The 15,695-nt window shown below is 45.8% G+C and overlaps 1 protein-coding gene across 1 annotated transcript in view; it reads right to left on the minus strand.

Annotated features, from left to right (window-relative positions):
- Positions 1–217: 217 nt before the first annotated feature.
- Positions 218–15,695, minus strand: part of LOC127033791 (nectin-3-like) — a gene marked incomplete at its 5' end in the record, with an annotated part of 120,804 nt that continues 105,326 nt past the window's right edge. The window contains one exon of the mRNA XM_050921976.1: positions 218–435. The remainder of the gene's footprint in view (positions 436–15,695) is intronic.

Genomic DNA, 15,695 nt, shown 5'->3' on the forward strand with positions numbered 1-15,695 from the left:
TTTTATCATAAAAATTACATTTAAGAATTGAATTTACCTCAGATTAACTTCAGTTTTGAGACTAATTCACTCATTTTTTTGTCTAAAGTAAGTGTGTGTGTATACACACACATATACATACAATAAAGCATGTGCTTAACACAGATTATACTTGATCATAGTCTCAGGTAAACTGTTTTTAAATCGCAAAGCCAAGACAGCTGCTTTTTAACTCTAACATTGTTGTATGGTAACTTTAATTTAGCACTTGGTTCCTATGTGTGCAGCAGACGAATGAAGCATTATGCATCAAAAGCCCAATATTTTCAAAGACAGTAGTACAGCACTGAAAAATCATAAAGCAGCTCAGATACATTTAACCCAGATTTTTACAATATCAAAAGCTTGAAAATCAACTTCAAAAAGCTTGTTTTTCCTCAAATAAAAATGAGCAACCTGAAAGTGATCAACTAATGAACGGAACAGTATCAGTGGTTACTACACATACAGTTCCCTCCGGGATTCTATTGAGCCATCTCCATGTAACACAAAGTCTTCTCCATTGTCATCATAACATTCACCACTCATGTCCTTCCTTCTCAGTGTTCCTCCTTCATAATAATCCATTGGTCTTTCACACTGTTCTTGGGATCTCTTAATATTGACTAAATTGTCCCATTGTGGATTGTCTTCTTCATTGTCATCATAACATTCACCACCCTTGTTCTTTCTTCTCAGTGTTCCTCCTTCATAGTAATTCAATGGTCTTTCATACAGTTTTTTGAATCTCTTAAAACTGACTAAATTTTTCCATTCTGGATTGTCGTCTTCATTGTCATTGTAACATTCACCACCCATGTCCTTCCTTCCCAGTGTTCTGTCTTCCATTGGTCTTTCATACCCTTCATGTGATCTGTTAGTATTGACTAAATTGTTCCATTCTGGATTGTCTTCCAGATGGCCTTCTAAATCTTTTGATGTTGGACTGTTCACTGGATGTTTTATTTCTTTTTTTATGCTGTCAGGATGAGAGCCCACATCATCTGAATGGAGAACATCTATTTGGGACTCTTCTTGCATATCTGATGGTGGAATGTAGTTCCTAGCAAAGTAGTAACCACAGACTGTCCATCTTCTCCTATAGCAGATAACTCCAACCAAAACACTTACAAGTATCAGAAAAAGAGCTCCACACACTGCATTAGCGATGATGGTACCCTGATTGCCAGCAATGAAGGAAGACAAGGTTGATGTCGGAAAATGCATTAGTTCTGGTTCTGTTGTTAAGGCTCTGATGCCATCAGTTGAAGGATGCAATGGAAGCATGGGTGGTCGTGTAGTAGCAGTAGGAGGATCTAATGGAAAGAGGAATAGGGTAGACAAGACACAGAAAAGGCAAAGAATGTTAATACAAGCTAAATAAGTAGAGGGTTTATAAGAAAGCCAAGTTGATGAATATGTAAATATGATGCTATCTACTAACCTCCAATACTTTTTCTTTCTTACGTTTCTAACAAGTTTAAGCAATTATAAAGTACTTTTGCAATACAGATGACAGTTTTTTCAACTAATTCTGAATTGGCTTCTATGTATTAATTTTGGGCTATACAATAAGCAGAGTGGGTAATTGCTTTTGTAGCACAAAAGCAATTGCTGTCAAATTTTAAAAATAACCATTAATTATCCTAAAACAATGGAGAAGTTCCTTTCAGTTTATGTAGATATTATAGTTGACTACTTCCAACCAGCTTTATCTCATCCATAGGGGATATTATCTACTGCAAAACAGCAACAACAAAATAGAACCAACCACTAACCAATTCTTCAGCCAAAGATAAGAATAATAGAGGTGAAGGACAAACAGTATCTTCATTTTTACTTAAAGTTTTATTAAATTTTGAAATTGTTCAGTGCATTGAAGCAAAGTCGTAAAGAATGAAAAAAATATGCATTGTGTCCTAAGTTAGCAGAACGTAAGTTATTGATTTTAATTATTCTCCCCAAAACGTTGACTGTGTTAATAGAACCTCAAGAGCTTAAGTGGGGAACGGTGAAGGAACTGAAAGTTCAATTATGTTGTGCAGTTCTTTGCTTATGAATTTCCTTTTAAGAGAATGTCAGCAGTGTAACAATTCAAGTTTATATTTTAAACCACTCTTTGAAAAAAAATATTCCACAGAAACCAGTTGAAGTCACTAAAAATACGTAATAACTAGTACATTTCCAGAATGTTGATTGGTTTAACTTGTTTTTAAGCATTTTTTTTTAAATTCTAATTTTTCTGTCTCCTCCTTAATGGCACACATTCTGAGTTTTAGCTTGCTCTCAAGGGTAGGCACTGAAACATCACTTAAAATCTGCTGCTGATGTTGTATGACAAGACCTTTTTTCTTTTGATTTTCTAAGTCAACCGGCAATGTACACGCTTCTATATGTAAAAACCGCCTGAAGTCATATGACTGCCTAATATCTGCAAGTGGTTTAAAACGAAGTGACTTCGTGGTCTCTTAAACTGCAAAATCACAAACAATATATTGAGTAGGATTTCTTAAGCGCTGTACGAATTAGCAGCTTATCACCAGCTGCAAGCTTAACGTAATTCATCCAAAAGTTTTTAAAACTGAAATTTTGACTCATGACTTCAGGTTACATTTGAGAGAGAATATTAAAAAAAAAAACCTGCTTACACAACAGATACTAAAGCATGAACCCATCTTTAACTCATTCTTAACACTGTTTGTTACTAACGAGGCAACTAAACGCCAAGAATGAAACTCATGAGAATGGTCCAAGTCGTGACTCAGCTTGCAATGGAAGTAACTGAACAAAACAAAATTAGAAGTAAGATCAAGAGAGGAGAGAAAATGCACTAAAGAAATGAACAAAAGGAATTCAGATTATGATTTTAGTGATCCAGAAGTTCAACCTGAAGTGAAAAAAAACTTTATTTCATCCTATAATGGAAAAAGGATAAAGCTTTTAACAATCCTAATTTACCAGGATCATTATCATCCTTCGATTTAAGGGCAAAGACTGAAATCAACTCTTTTTTTCTCAAATCAAGGCTGACACAACTGTCAGTTCTATTAAAGAAATAAAGGTTAGATTCATATCTACAATGCTTCAGATGGCATCAGAACCAGGTAATAGGGGAAAACTCAAGTATTTAAGAAATAAAAGATAGTGCTATAGTCCTTCCTTAGTTCTCCTGACCAGAGAGAATTGTTTTCTGAAGTTTCATCCTTTAAACTCTTCCATTTGTGGTCACACGTAAGCAATGCTTGCTTCTTGGAAAGCATTTTCCAATTGCCATGAAGTAAAACCAGTGTCAACTGCAGATTTTTTGCTAATTGATTTCTATAGTGTTAAGGGATCTATAAGATATGGTTAGTTGAAAACCTGAACTAGTAAGATTAATTTGAATATGTAATATTGTAGACAAGTTTCTTTAAAAGCAGCAAAGAATCCTGTGGCACCTTATAGACTAACAGACGTTTTGGAGCATGAGCTTTCGTGGGTGAATACCCACTTCCTCAGATGCATGTAATGGAAATATCCAGGGGCAGGTATATATATGTGTGCTAGCAAGCAAGCTAGAGATAACGAGGTCAGTTCAATCAGGGAGGATGAGGCCCTGTTCTAGCAGTTGAGGTGTGAAAACCAAGAGAGGAGAAACTGGTTCTGTAATTGGCAAGCCATTCACAGTCTTTGTTCAATCCTGAGCTGATGGTGTCAAATTCGCAGATGAACTGAAGCTCAGCAGTTTCTCTTTGAAGTCTGGTCCTGAAGTTTTTTTGCTGCAGGATGGCCACCTTAAGGTCTGCTATAGTGTGGCCAGGGAGGCTGAAGTGCTCTCCTACAGGTTTTTGTATATTGCCATTCCTAATGTCTGATTTGTGTCCATTTATCCTTTTCCGTAGAGACTGTCCAGTTTGGCCAATGTTATATTCCACAACACAATGGTTATATTCCACAACCAGAATGTCTAAAAGGACTGCAAGATGAGGCTATCTTAAAGTGTCAATTAAAATGGGATTATTGCCTCATTTTTCATTTATGTGTGTCCAAGTCTCAAGAAAATATGATCCAGAATACTTGTATTTTGTACTGACTTTTATCTAGGAACTACTTAGTTTGGAAACCTGACAATTCATACTCTTAACAAGCAATAGCTATTAAAGCTTCTCTAGTATTTTCTAAAATTGAACTGTCTTAAATGTTCTTGTAAATTTAACTTTTTCTGAAATAAAAGAACAACCCCGTTTCCCCCCGTTCCTTCCTCCCCCAACTACCCAAGGTTGAGGCCAGAATTATTCCACTGTTGCTGCTGTAACAGCTCAAGGACAAAATTTCCAGAAGCAAGTAAACACTATTGGGTTTTTTGTTAACGAACTGCAGACATCTCATTTCCAGGGAAGTATCTCATACCCAACCCAGTGAAACAGTGTTTCGTATTGGGCACCTGAAAATTGAGGCATACAAAATAATTAGTCCATTGTGACATATTTGGCTGAAGACAGTGGCTCTCAATCTTTCCACACTACTGTACTCCTTTCAAGGGTCTGATTTGTCTTGTGTACCCCACGTTTCCCTTAACTGCAAAACTAATTGCCTACAAAAATCAGACATAAAATTGCAAGTGCCACAGCACACTTACTGAGTAACTGCTTGCCTGTTTTACCATACAGTTATAAAATAATCCACTTGGAATATAAATATTGTACTTGCATTTCAGGGTAAAGTATATAGAGCAGGATAAACAAGTCATTGCCTGTATGAAATTTTAGTCTGGTCTGTACTGACTTTGCTAAGTGTGCTTTATGTAGTCTGACGTAAAAGTAGGCAAATATCTGGATGAGTTGATATACCCCCTGGAAGACCTCTCCATACCTCCAGTGGTACACATACCACTGGTTGAGAGCCACTAGCCTACGAATGTGTTGCTAAAGACTGGAACAAAATGATGGGACAGCCATTTCCCAGGATCTGTTGGAAGAATTTAGCTTGAGTAGAAAGGTTTCTGAACTACAAGTAACTAAACTTATCCTGCAATAACTGGGGGGGTTGCTTTTTGTTGGGGTTTTAAGAAGTTGCCAGTGCAGATCCCACTGTACATGACTTCTTTTTTTAAATTAACATTGTCCATGAGGGCTGCACATGTGCCCAATCCCTCCTCATATTCCTTTGCAAGGGTCTAGGGAGTGGAATGGCGGTGACCCTCCCTCAGGTCCCTTATAATGCGAGGCCCGTGGTAGCTGAAGATTGAAGAAATGGGTGAAGAACAGCTCACAGGATCCACACTGATGTTAATATCAGTGAAATAGTATAGTTACCTAACTGATAGTAACAAATTCTCCTAGGTATTTGTCCACAGGTTCTGCTCTTGGTATGCATGTCCTACATGAGAGAGAGTTTTTATTAATAGCATTGTTATTTTGGAGTTGTGCCGGCACTGTAAGAGCCCTCGCAACCGTCATAGCCAAGACCACTCCTACTATTCACAGTTCCTTTGGCAATAAGAATTGGAAGTGTTAGGACTCCTGAACTGCAATAGACATGTCATCACCAACTTGGAATCTAACACAGCTTCCTAGGGATTTGATGCTTTGTGTCAGAGTCATAGACTTTAAGATCATCTAAGCTGACCTCCTTCACAACACAGGCCACAGAATCACACCCACTCACTCCTGTAATAAACCCCTAACCTATGTCTGAGCTACGGAAGTCCTCAAATCATGGTTTAAAGACTTCAAGGCATAGAGAATCCTCCAGAAAGTGACCCATGCCCCACACTGCAGAGGAAGGTGAAAGCCCCTGCCCCCACTCCCAGGGCCTCTGCCAAATCTGCCCTGGAGGAAAATTCCTTCTCGAACCCAACCATAGCGATCAGCTAAACTCACCAGCCAGATACCCATGAAAGAATTCTCTGCAGTAACTCAGATCCCACCTCATCTAATGTCCCGTCACAGGCCATTGAGCATATCTACCGCTAATAATCAACCATCAATTTGTTGCCAAAATTAGGCTATCCAATCATACCATCCCCTCCATAAAATATCAACCTTAATCCTGAAATCAGATGTGTCTTTTGAGACACCCCCTCCCCCACTGCCCTTGGAAGGCTGTTCCAGAACTTCACTCTTCTAATGGTTAGAAACCTTCATCTAATTTCAAGTCTAAATTTCCTGATGGCCAGTTTATATCCATTAGTTCTTGTGTCCACATTGATACTGAGCTTAAATAATTCATTTCCCTCCCCGGTATTTATCCCTCTGATATATTTATATTATAGAGAACAATCATATCTCCCCTCAGCCTTCTTTTGGTTAAGCTAAAAAAGCCTCCTTTCATAAAACAGGTTTTCTATTCCTCGCATCATCGTAGTAGACTGTTCCAGTCTGAATCCATTCTTCTTAAAGACGGGAGACCAGACCTGCACACAGTATTCCAGATGAGGTGTCACCAGTGCCTTATATAATGGTACTAACACCTCCTTATCTCTACTGGAAATACCTCGCCTGATGCATCCCAAGACCACATTAGCTTTTTTTCACGGCCATATCACGCTGATGGCTCACAGTCATCCTGTGATCAAGCAATACCCAGAGGTCCTTCTCATTCACTGTTACTTCCAATTGATGAGTCTCCAGCTCATAACTAAAATTCTTGTTATTAATCCCTAAATGCATGACCTTACGCTTTTCACTGTTAAATTTCATCCTATTACTATTACTCCAGTTTACAAGGTCATCCAGATCTTCCTGTATGATATCCCAGGCCTTTTCTGTATTGGCAATACCTCCAGCTTTGTGTCATCCACAAACTTTATTAGCACACTACCAGTTTTTGTGCCAAGATCATAATAAAAAGAATAAATAAGATTGGTCCCAAAACCGATCCCTGAGGAACTCCACTGGTAACCTCCCTCCAGCCTGACAGTTCACCTTTCAGTATGACCCATTTTAGTCTCCCCTTTAACCAGTTCCTTATCCACCTTTCAGTTTTCATATTGATCCCCGTCTTTTTCAATTTAGCTAATAATTCCCCATGTAGAACCACACCAAATGCCTTACTGAAATCAAGGTAAATTGGATCCACTGTGTTTCTTTGGTCTAAAAAAATCTGTTACTTTCTCAAAGAAGGAGATCAGGTTGGTTTGGCACGAGCTACCTTTTGTAAAACCATGTTGTATTTTGTCCCAATTACCATTGACCTCAATGTCCTTAACTACTTTCTTCTTTAAAATTTTTTCCAAGACCTTGCATATTACAGATGTCAAACTAAGAACCCTGTAGTTACTTGGACCATCTGCCACTTGCTTCTCTATCCTCCCTGGATTCCCACACGAACATCTGATTCGCGGGAAGCGGGGAGGGGCAGTAAGCTTGGCCTGACCTGATACTCCAGGCGCTGTGCGGCAGCAGTATGGCCCAGCTCCAGCCAAGTGGCGAGCTGAAGTGCCGCCAGCCACCTCCAGGCAGCGCGGTGAGGGGGCAAGGAGGGGGGTTGGATGGGGGCAGGGGAGTTCGGGATGGTGGTTGGGGTTTGGGGGTGGATAGGAGTCGGAGCGGTCAGAGGGCAGAGAACAGGGGGGTTGAACGAGGGCAAGGGTCTGGGGGAGCCATCAGGAGGGAGGGGAGGGTGGATGGGGTGATGGGGGGCAGTCAGGGGCAGAGGTTCCAGGGACAGTCAGGGGACAGAGAGAAGAAGTGGTTGGATAGGGCAGGGGTCCCAGGGAGGCCATCAGGAATGAGAGGAGGGGTTGTATGTGATGGTGGGGGGCAGTCAGGGGACAGGGAAGGGTTGGATGGGGCAGGAGGTCCTGGGGGCGGTAGGGGGCATGATCCCCTTGTGGGGTGAGGAGAGAACCAGTTGTTAAGATTTTGGCAGCTCATCAGTGGCCAGGGGACTGGGAGGCTGAGGAGGCGAGTGGGCAGGCAGTGGCGGGGGAGCAGGTGAGCTGGCAGCGAGGGAGAAGGGCTGAGAAAGCGAGTGAACGGGCAGTGGCGAGGGGGGCAGATGAGCTGGCGGCAGGGAAGCAGGGCTGAGGAGGCGAGTGGGCAGGCGTTGGAGCAGGTGAGCCAGTGGCGACGGAAAAGGGCTGAGGAAGCAAGTGGACGGGCAGTGGTGAGGGGGCAGGTGAGCCGGCGACGGGGAAGCGGGGCTGAGGAGGCGAGCAAGGAGTGGGGGTCTGAGGAGGCAAGCGGGCGGGCGTTGGCGGGGGAGCAGGTGAGCTGGCAGCGAGGGAGAAGGGCTGAGGAAGCGAGTGGACGGGCAGTGGCGAGAGGGGCAGATGAGCTGGCGGTGGGGAAGGGGGGCTGAGGAGGCGAGCGGGCAGGCGTTGGAGCAGGTGAGCCAGTGGCGAGGGAGAAGGGCTGAGGAAGCAAGTGGACGGGCAGTTGTGGGGGGGCAGGTGAGCTGGCGGCAGGGAAGCGGGGCTGAGGAGGCGAGCAGGGAGTGGGGGTCTGAGGAGGCGAGCGGGCGGGCGTTGGCGGGGGAGCAGGTGAGCTGGCAGCGAGGGAGAAGGGCTGAGGAAGCGAGAGGACGGGCAGTGGTGGGGGGGGAAGGTGAGCTGGCGGCGGGGAAGGGGGGCTGAGGAGGCGAGAGGGGAGTGGGGGTCTGAGGAGGTGAGTAGGCGGGCACTGGCGGGGGAGCAGGTGAGCTGGTGGCAGGGAGAAGGACTGAGGAAGCGAGTGGACGGGCAGTGGCGAGGGGGGCAGTTGAGCTGGCAGCGGGGAAGGGGGGCTGAGGAGGCGAGTGGGGAGTGGCGGTCTGAGGAGGCGAGCGGGCGGGCATTGGCAGGGGAGCAGGTGAGCTGGCGGCGAGGGAAAAGGGCTGAGGAAACGAGCGGGTGGGCGCTGGCAGGGGAGCAGGTGAGCTGGTGGCGAGGGAGAAGGGCTGAGGAAGCGAGTGGACGGGCAATGGTGGGGGGGCAGGTAAGCTGGCAGCGAGGGAGAAGGGCTGAGGAAGCAAGTGGACGGGCAGTGGCGAGGGGGGCAGATGAGCCGGCGTCTGGGAAGCGGGGCTGAGGAGGCGAGCGGGGGTTGGAGGAGGTGAGCAGGTGGGCAGTGGCGGGGGGTCAGGTGAGCCAGCGGCGGGGAAGGGGGGCTGAGGAGGCAAGCGGGGAGTGGGGGTCGGAGGAGGTGAGCAGGTGGGCAGTGGCGGGGGGGCAGGTGAGCCGGCAGCGGGGAATGGGGGCTGAGGAGGCGAGAGGAGAGTGGGGGTCTGAGGAGGTGAGCGGGCGGGCATTGGCGGGGGAGCAGGTGAGCTGGCGGCGAGGGAAAAGGGCTGAGGAAGCGAGTGGACGGGCAATGGTGGGGGAGCAGGTGAGCCGGCAGCGGGGAAGGGGGGCTGAGGAGGCGAGCGGGGAGTGGGGGTCTGAGGAGGCGAGCGGGCGGGTTTTGGCAGGGAAGCAGGTGAGCTGGCGGTGAGGGAAAAGGGCTGAGGAAGCGAGCAGGCGGGCGTTGGCAGGGGAGCAGGTGAGCTGGTGGCGAGGGAGAAGGCCTGAGGAAGCGAGTGGACGGGCAATGGTGGGGGGGGCAGGTGTGCCGGCGGTGGGGAAGGGGGGCTGAGGAGGCGAGAGGGGAGTGGGGGTCTGAGGAGGTGAGTGGGCGGGCATTGGCGGGGGAGCAGGTGAGCTGGCGGCAGGGAGAAGGGCTGAGGAAGCGAGTGGACGGGCAGTGGCGAGGGTGGTAGTTGAGCTGGCAGCGGGGAAGGGGGGCTGAGGAGGCGAGCGGGGAGTGGGGGTCTGAGGAGGCGAGCGGGGAGTGGGGGTCTGAGGAGGCGAGCAGGCGGGCATTGGCAGGGGAGCAGGTGAGCTGGCGGTGAGAGAAAAGGGCTGAGGAAGCGAGTGGACGGGCAATGGTGGGGGACCAGATGAGCCGGCAGCAGGGAAGGGGGGCTGAGGAGGCGAGAGGGGAGTGGGGGTCTGAGGAGGCGAGCGGGCGGGCATTGGCAGGGGAGCAGGTGAGCTGGCGGCGAGGGAAAAGGGCTGAGGAAGCGAGCGGGCGGGCGTTGGCAGGGGAGCAGGTGAGCTGGTGGTGAGGGAGAAGGCCTGAGGAAGCGAGTGGATGGGCAATGGTGGGGGGGCAGGTGAGCCGGCGGTGGGGAAGGGGGGCTGAGGAGGCGAGCGGGGTCTGAGGAGGTGAGCGAGCGGGCATTGGCGGGGGGGCAGGTGAGCTGGCAGCGAGGGAGAAGGGCTGAGGAAGCGAGTGGACGGGCAGTGGCGAGGGGGGCAGATGAGCCGGCGTCTGGGAAGCGGGGCTGAGGAGGCAAGCGGGGGTTGGAGGAGGTGAGCAGGCGGGCATTGGCAGGGAAGCAGGTGAGCTGGCGGTGAGGGAGAAGAGCTGAGGAAGTGAGTGGACGAGCAGTGGCAGGGGGGCAGGTGAGCCGGCAGCGGGGAAGGGGGGCTGAAGAGGCGAGCGAGTGGGCAGGCAGTGGCAGGGGGTGAGGAGGCGAGCAAGGAGTCAGTGGCTGACTTGTTCTACTGATCTGGTCTGGCTCCCAGCCCCTCTCCAAGGGTTGCAGCTGTCTGGAGGTGCTGCCTTCCACGCCTTCCTCAGTCACACCTCATTCATTCAACAGGGCAACTGATTACAAGGTGGGGGAAGATCTTATTCTACTTCTAGTAAAAAAAAGACATTTTTCTTTTAGATTAATTATATTGCCTTCGGGGCCCCCATAACATATTGCCCGAGGTTCAATACTGCTGTTTCAGCAGGGCGGCGCTGGGGAAGGAGGGTTTGTTTCTGTGGGGTGGGCGGCGCTTAGGGGGAGTTGTTTTGGGGGGGGCGGGCGGTGCTGGGGGGTTGTGTTTCAGGGGGGTTGGGTGATGCTGGCAGAGGTGGGGGGGGTGGCGGTGCTGGGGGGGTTTCAGCCCTCAGCTGTTTTCTTTGGAGTAATATGGCCCTTGCCGCTTTATGAGTTGTGCAGGCCTGCATTACAGCATTTTAGTGCTAGATATGTGATCAGGTAAAATTCCTCACCAACATTAAGCTCAGTTCTCAATCCTTTTTCTCTTACTACTTTAGGAAACTTCACAGAAAGAGATTAACTTGATGTTCAATTTTGATTTTACTTTTCTTGTTTATTAAGTTTATGTTTGAATGAAATTCTTAGTCTATAGAAGTTGAATATGTTTATTGACAATTGTGTCTACCTTAATTTCCCTTAGAATGTACATTTGCAATCATACATTAGCACCCAAGCAATTTCTTTTGTACTCTGCATAGCTCAACAATCTTGAAAATTTCACCATCATGATGGCTGTTTACCTACAGATTAATGACTAGTTGGCTAATTTTTCTGACCATTCTTCCAGACTGGTATGCACTGTTGAGGTTTTTAAAGTTTTTTGATAATCAGTTGGAAGCTGTGGACAGGCATGTTAGGATAACTGAAATAGTTTAAGATATAAATAGTTAATACTGATTTTTAGTGGAAAAAAATCATTTGGAAGTCTAAGAATCCTTGTTATCTTTGAAATAGAAAAAGGGGAGCAAAGTAATTTTAGAATTTGGTACTTATTTCATTTTACAAAGACTGCAGCCACAATATGCTCAATGTGTCTAAATCAGGGGTAGGCAACCTATGGAACGAGTGCCGAAGGCGGCACGTGAGCTGATTTTCAGTGGCGCTCACACTGCCCGGGTCCTCGCCACCGGTCCAGGGGGCTCTGCAAATTTAATTTAATTTTAAATGAAGCTTCTTAACATTTTAAAAACCTTATTTACTTTACATACAACAATAGTTTCAGTTATTTATTACAGACTTATAGAAAGAGACCTTCTGAAAACATGAAAGCTTAAATTAGAGTGAACAAATGAAGATTCCGCACACCGCTTCTGAAAGCTTGCCCACCCCTGGTCTAAATAATAGAGGCAAGCTGTTCATTAAAAACTGTTTTCAAGATCAAATATATTTAATTGTTCAGATTCTATGTATTGTAATCTGTAATAGCAAATTACATTTCTTTTTAAAATTTATGTCTACTTCCAGCTGATTTCTTCTGCCTTAGTTAACATGCAACTGAACGGATTTAAGGATTATAGTTCCCATATGTTAGGTGTTCTTGTCATCAATGCTGCAGGACTAAAATAGTTTTGAACTACTGTTTTAACAAATAACCACCTCTGTTTAAATGGTTTATTTGATTTTAAATACCCAGGAAGCTTTCAAACCCTTACATAGGTTTTGTACAGTTTTTCCAAAGCTTCTTAGTCAACCTTTCCAATTAAGCATTGGCTGTCTTCAGTAACATAATAGTTCAATGAAGGCAAAACACAGAGCGTTACAGAACAATTTACAGGGGATTTATCCTCAGGAAGATATTGATACATTTATTTTCAGGTCATAGAACTGCACATGCATACTTACGAGCTTCTTCAAATGTGTTTTTGAAAGGGTTTAACACTAATATTTTGCATGCTTATACCAATTTGGTTCAAATATTGAAATTCTATCTTTGACAGTATTGTCTAAATTCTCCCCAAGCCAGATTAAGCTGTACCGAGTTCAAGGTCACTCACCTTCCCCTCCCACTCGTTTATAGTCAATGTGGTCTGAGGTATACAGCCCGTGGCACTCTGCTATGAAGTAGTGAAGCCTGCTCAAGTATGTACTTGGCATACAGAGGGTGTGACTTCAATGTTTTTAAATGTGGATTGTGTGGTGCTATCTTGCTCAATTTCATTCTCCATTCACAGCCTCCAAGAACGATATTTTTTCTGCTCTGTTAGCCAAAGAGGCTGTTACTTCACTACTCACTCTCAGTGGTCTACAGGCTGAATCTGTAGTGCCACCAGCACAGTAGCTACTGAGATAAGAATGGATTCAGACCTTACCATACAGATTTGCCCTCAAGAACAGAGAAAGAGTAAAATGAATTTATAGTTCATGTTCTGAATACTGCTACCACCCATTCATTGAAACATTTGCACCTATTGGTAAAATTAAGCAATTCCATTTCATTTACTCCCATCATCGTGGCAATATAATAATGTTGGGTCTCAGCTCTACTACTGATGCTACTATGTATGATCTTCACTAGGCCATGGTACTCTTTCAATATGCTGATATACTCAAAGGAACATGTACTACGGTAACAGGGCACTTCTGTCTGCTCCTGAGATTCTTTACCATGGGAAACCTGGTATTAAGTGCTTTCCTGATTTAAATACTAATGAAAAGTCTGCCAACAGCAATATCCCACCCACAAGAGAGTACCACACAGACGGGAAGGGGCAGGTGTAGCCAGGAGCGCTGACAGCCTTTTGGCACTCTAGGTGGTGGAAGGTCCTGCCCCCAAAATACCACCAACAACCATGGTGGCCAAACATCCAGCCGTCACCAGCCAAATGATAGCGCCCTAGGTGACTGCCTAGGTCGCCAAATGGGTTACGCTGGCCTTGGTTGAAGCAAGGTGAGCTAACCATTTTTGCTGCTTGTAATTAGCTTTACGACTGCTCCATAGGAGTGCATGAGCAGTGAGAGGCGTCACTGTTATTCTGACCAGCTCAGCTGAGGATAAAGGAATAAAACCAGACGTCCTCAGAAAAGTATTTTAAGCTTGGGTTGGATAACATTTCTTTCCCTCGCCTCCAACTCTGTCATTTTATTTAATTCCTTCCCAGCTAAAATCTCTTCCATTTGTCAACTGATCACAAATTAGGTAGCATGGATGTTGCCAATAATGCTGTCTTCACCATAGAGGGAGGGAAACACTTTCTCTTAGAGCTTAATGTATCATCTCAGACACTACTGTGGTCCTGGTAAGTACTACAATTGGCAGATGGCATGCATGATTGAACAACGGTATTAGCCCCTAGAAACAGTGGCAGTACTAGCAGAGTAATGGTTTATTAAATAGATCTCATAGACTCTCAGGGTTGGAAGGGACCTCAGGAGGTCATCTAGTCCAAACCCCTTCTCAAAGCAGGACCAATCCCCCAACTAAATCATCCCAGCCAGGGCTTTGTCAAGCCTGACTTTAAAAGCCTCTAAGGATGGAGATTCCCACCACCTCCCTAGGTAACCCATTCCAGTGCTTCACCCACCCTCCTAGTGCAAAATTTTTTTTCCTAATATCCAATCTATTAGATTTCCATTTGTCCTTCCCAGTTTTATATTATCTTTAATCAAAGACTGAGTTTTAGGTAATCTGTTATAGAACATGGCTAAAAAAACACATTCAACCAGACATCTAATCCAATTTCTGAAACAGTATTTTAAACAAAGCATGCTTAGGAAGTGAAGGGAGAAACAACAACTCACCTAAAATGTAGATCGTCTTTGATCACTTGTTTGTCCAAGCGAATTGGTCACTTTACAGACGTAAGTCCCAGCATAATTGTAAGTCAATGGATGGTTGAAATGCAAAGTATTATTTGAAGACATTAAACCTTGAGGCCATTGCCCATCCAACCTGAATTAGAAAATATTTGGAAGTTTAAGCATTCTCAAAATTTACATGACAAAATTTAAAAGCAAAATGTATTATCTGACTTGGCTGGTGGCTCCTATCTTGAGCTGGGCTGAGCTGCTAGTCCCGGCTGGGCTTCGGACGATGGGACTTCCTCTTCCCCTGCATGGCATCTGGGGTCATGTTAGACCCATCCCCAGATTTCTCCCCCAGTTGTCGGGAGCTCTGCCAACTCACTCCTCTCCCTCCCACTCTCATCCCCCATATTTCCTATAGCCATCGCTCCTCAGCTGCAGAGGGAGGAATCAAGGTACAGGGAGCTGCTCCCCGAGCATCCAGACCCCCTTAGACTCAGAATCCTCCTGACTAGCCCCACTCCCCCTGCACCTGGTTCACCCCAACAATGCACCCTATCAAGCCCCAACCAGTTGCACCTGGATCCTGACCCCACTGGATCCTCACAATGAGCCCACATCTCACACTGAGCCCCAACCATCTTCACTTGGATCCTCCGGCAGAGTTCCATCAACATTGCACCCAGAACCATCCAATAAGTCCTTGTGCATCCAGATCTTCCCCTCTACCCAGATCCCTCACTAAGCCTCCTGCACCCAGACTGCCCCACACAGAACCCTCCCAACCCACACCTGGATTCCCCCATACTAAGCCCCTCCCCCCTTGGATCCTGCCTGCCCTATTGCACCTGGCACATAGGGTAGGGCCCTGGGGTGTTTCTGGGGCTCATTATGTCACAATTGGGTGCAGCCTCACTGCTCAGTCTGTGTCAAATTTTAAGAAAATACTTTTTACTAGTAACAATATAGTTTTACTGCCAACAGGACAATTTAACTAATTCAGTCCCTCAAATCACCATTACTGGAAGTCTGAGACACAAAGTCAGGGTAATACATTTGGGCTTAATAAGACCTGAATTTATGTCTCAGGATTTCTCTGAAAGTTTAGACGAGGGAGCAATATTTTCAGAAAACAGATGATTGTAGGAATAAAGTTACAAAACCCGAAGGACCACCTACAGCTCCCTGTCTTGTTAGTACATGCAAGGCTGATGCATGTGGAAATGCCTATCTTCCGCACCCCTATCTCTAGAGGAAGAGAGACGGGACTACTATCAAGGGCCGACAATTCAAAGGTGTGGAGGAGGAAGAGCTTTCTGAGTATATTTGCAGCATTCAATGTAGTGCTTAACACAAATTAATTTGTATCTTGAACAGCCTGTATGATTTCACATATATATTGGCTCTGCCAGCTGTTTCTTGTTAATGTGCTGAGACACTTT

The sequence above is a fragment of the Gopherus flavomarginatus genome, chromosome 13, assembly GCF_025201925.1.
Source record: "Gopherus flavomarginatus isolate rGopFla2 chromosome 13, rGopFla2.mat.asm, whole genome shotgun sequence".
In the NCBI taxonomy this organism is placed as follows: domain Eukaryota; kingdom Metazoa; phylum Chordata; order Testudines; family Testudinidae; genus Gopherus; species Gopherus flavomarginatus.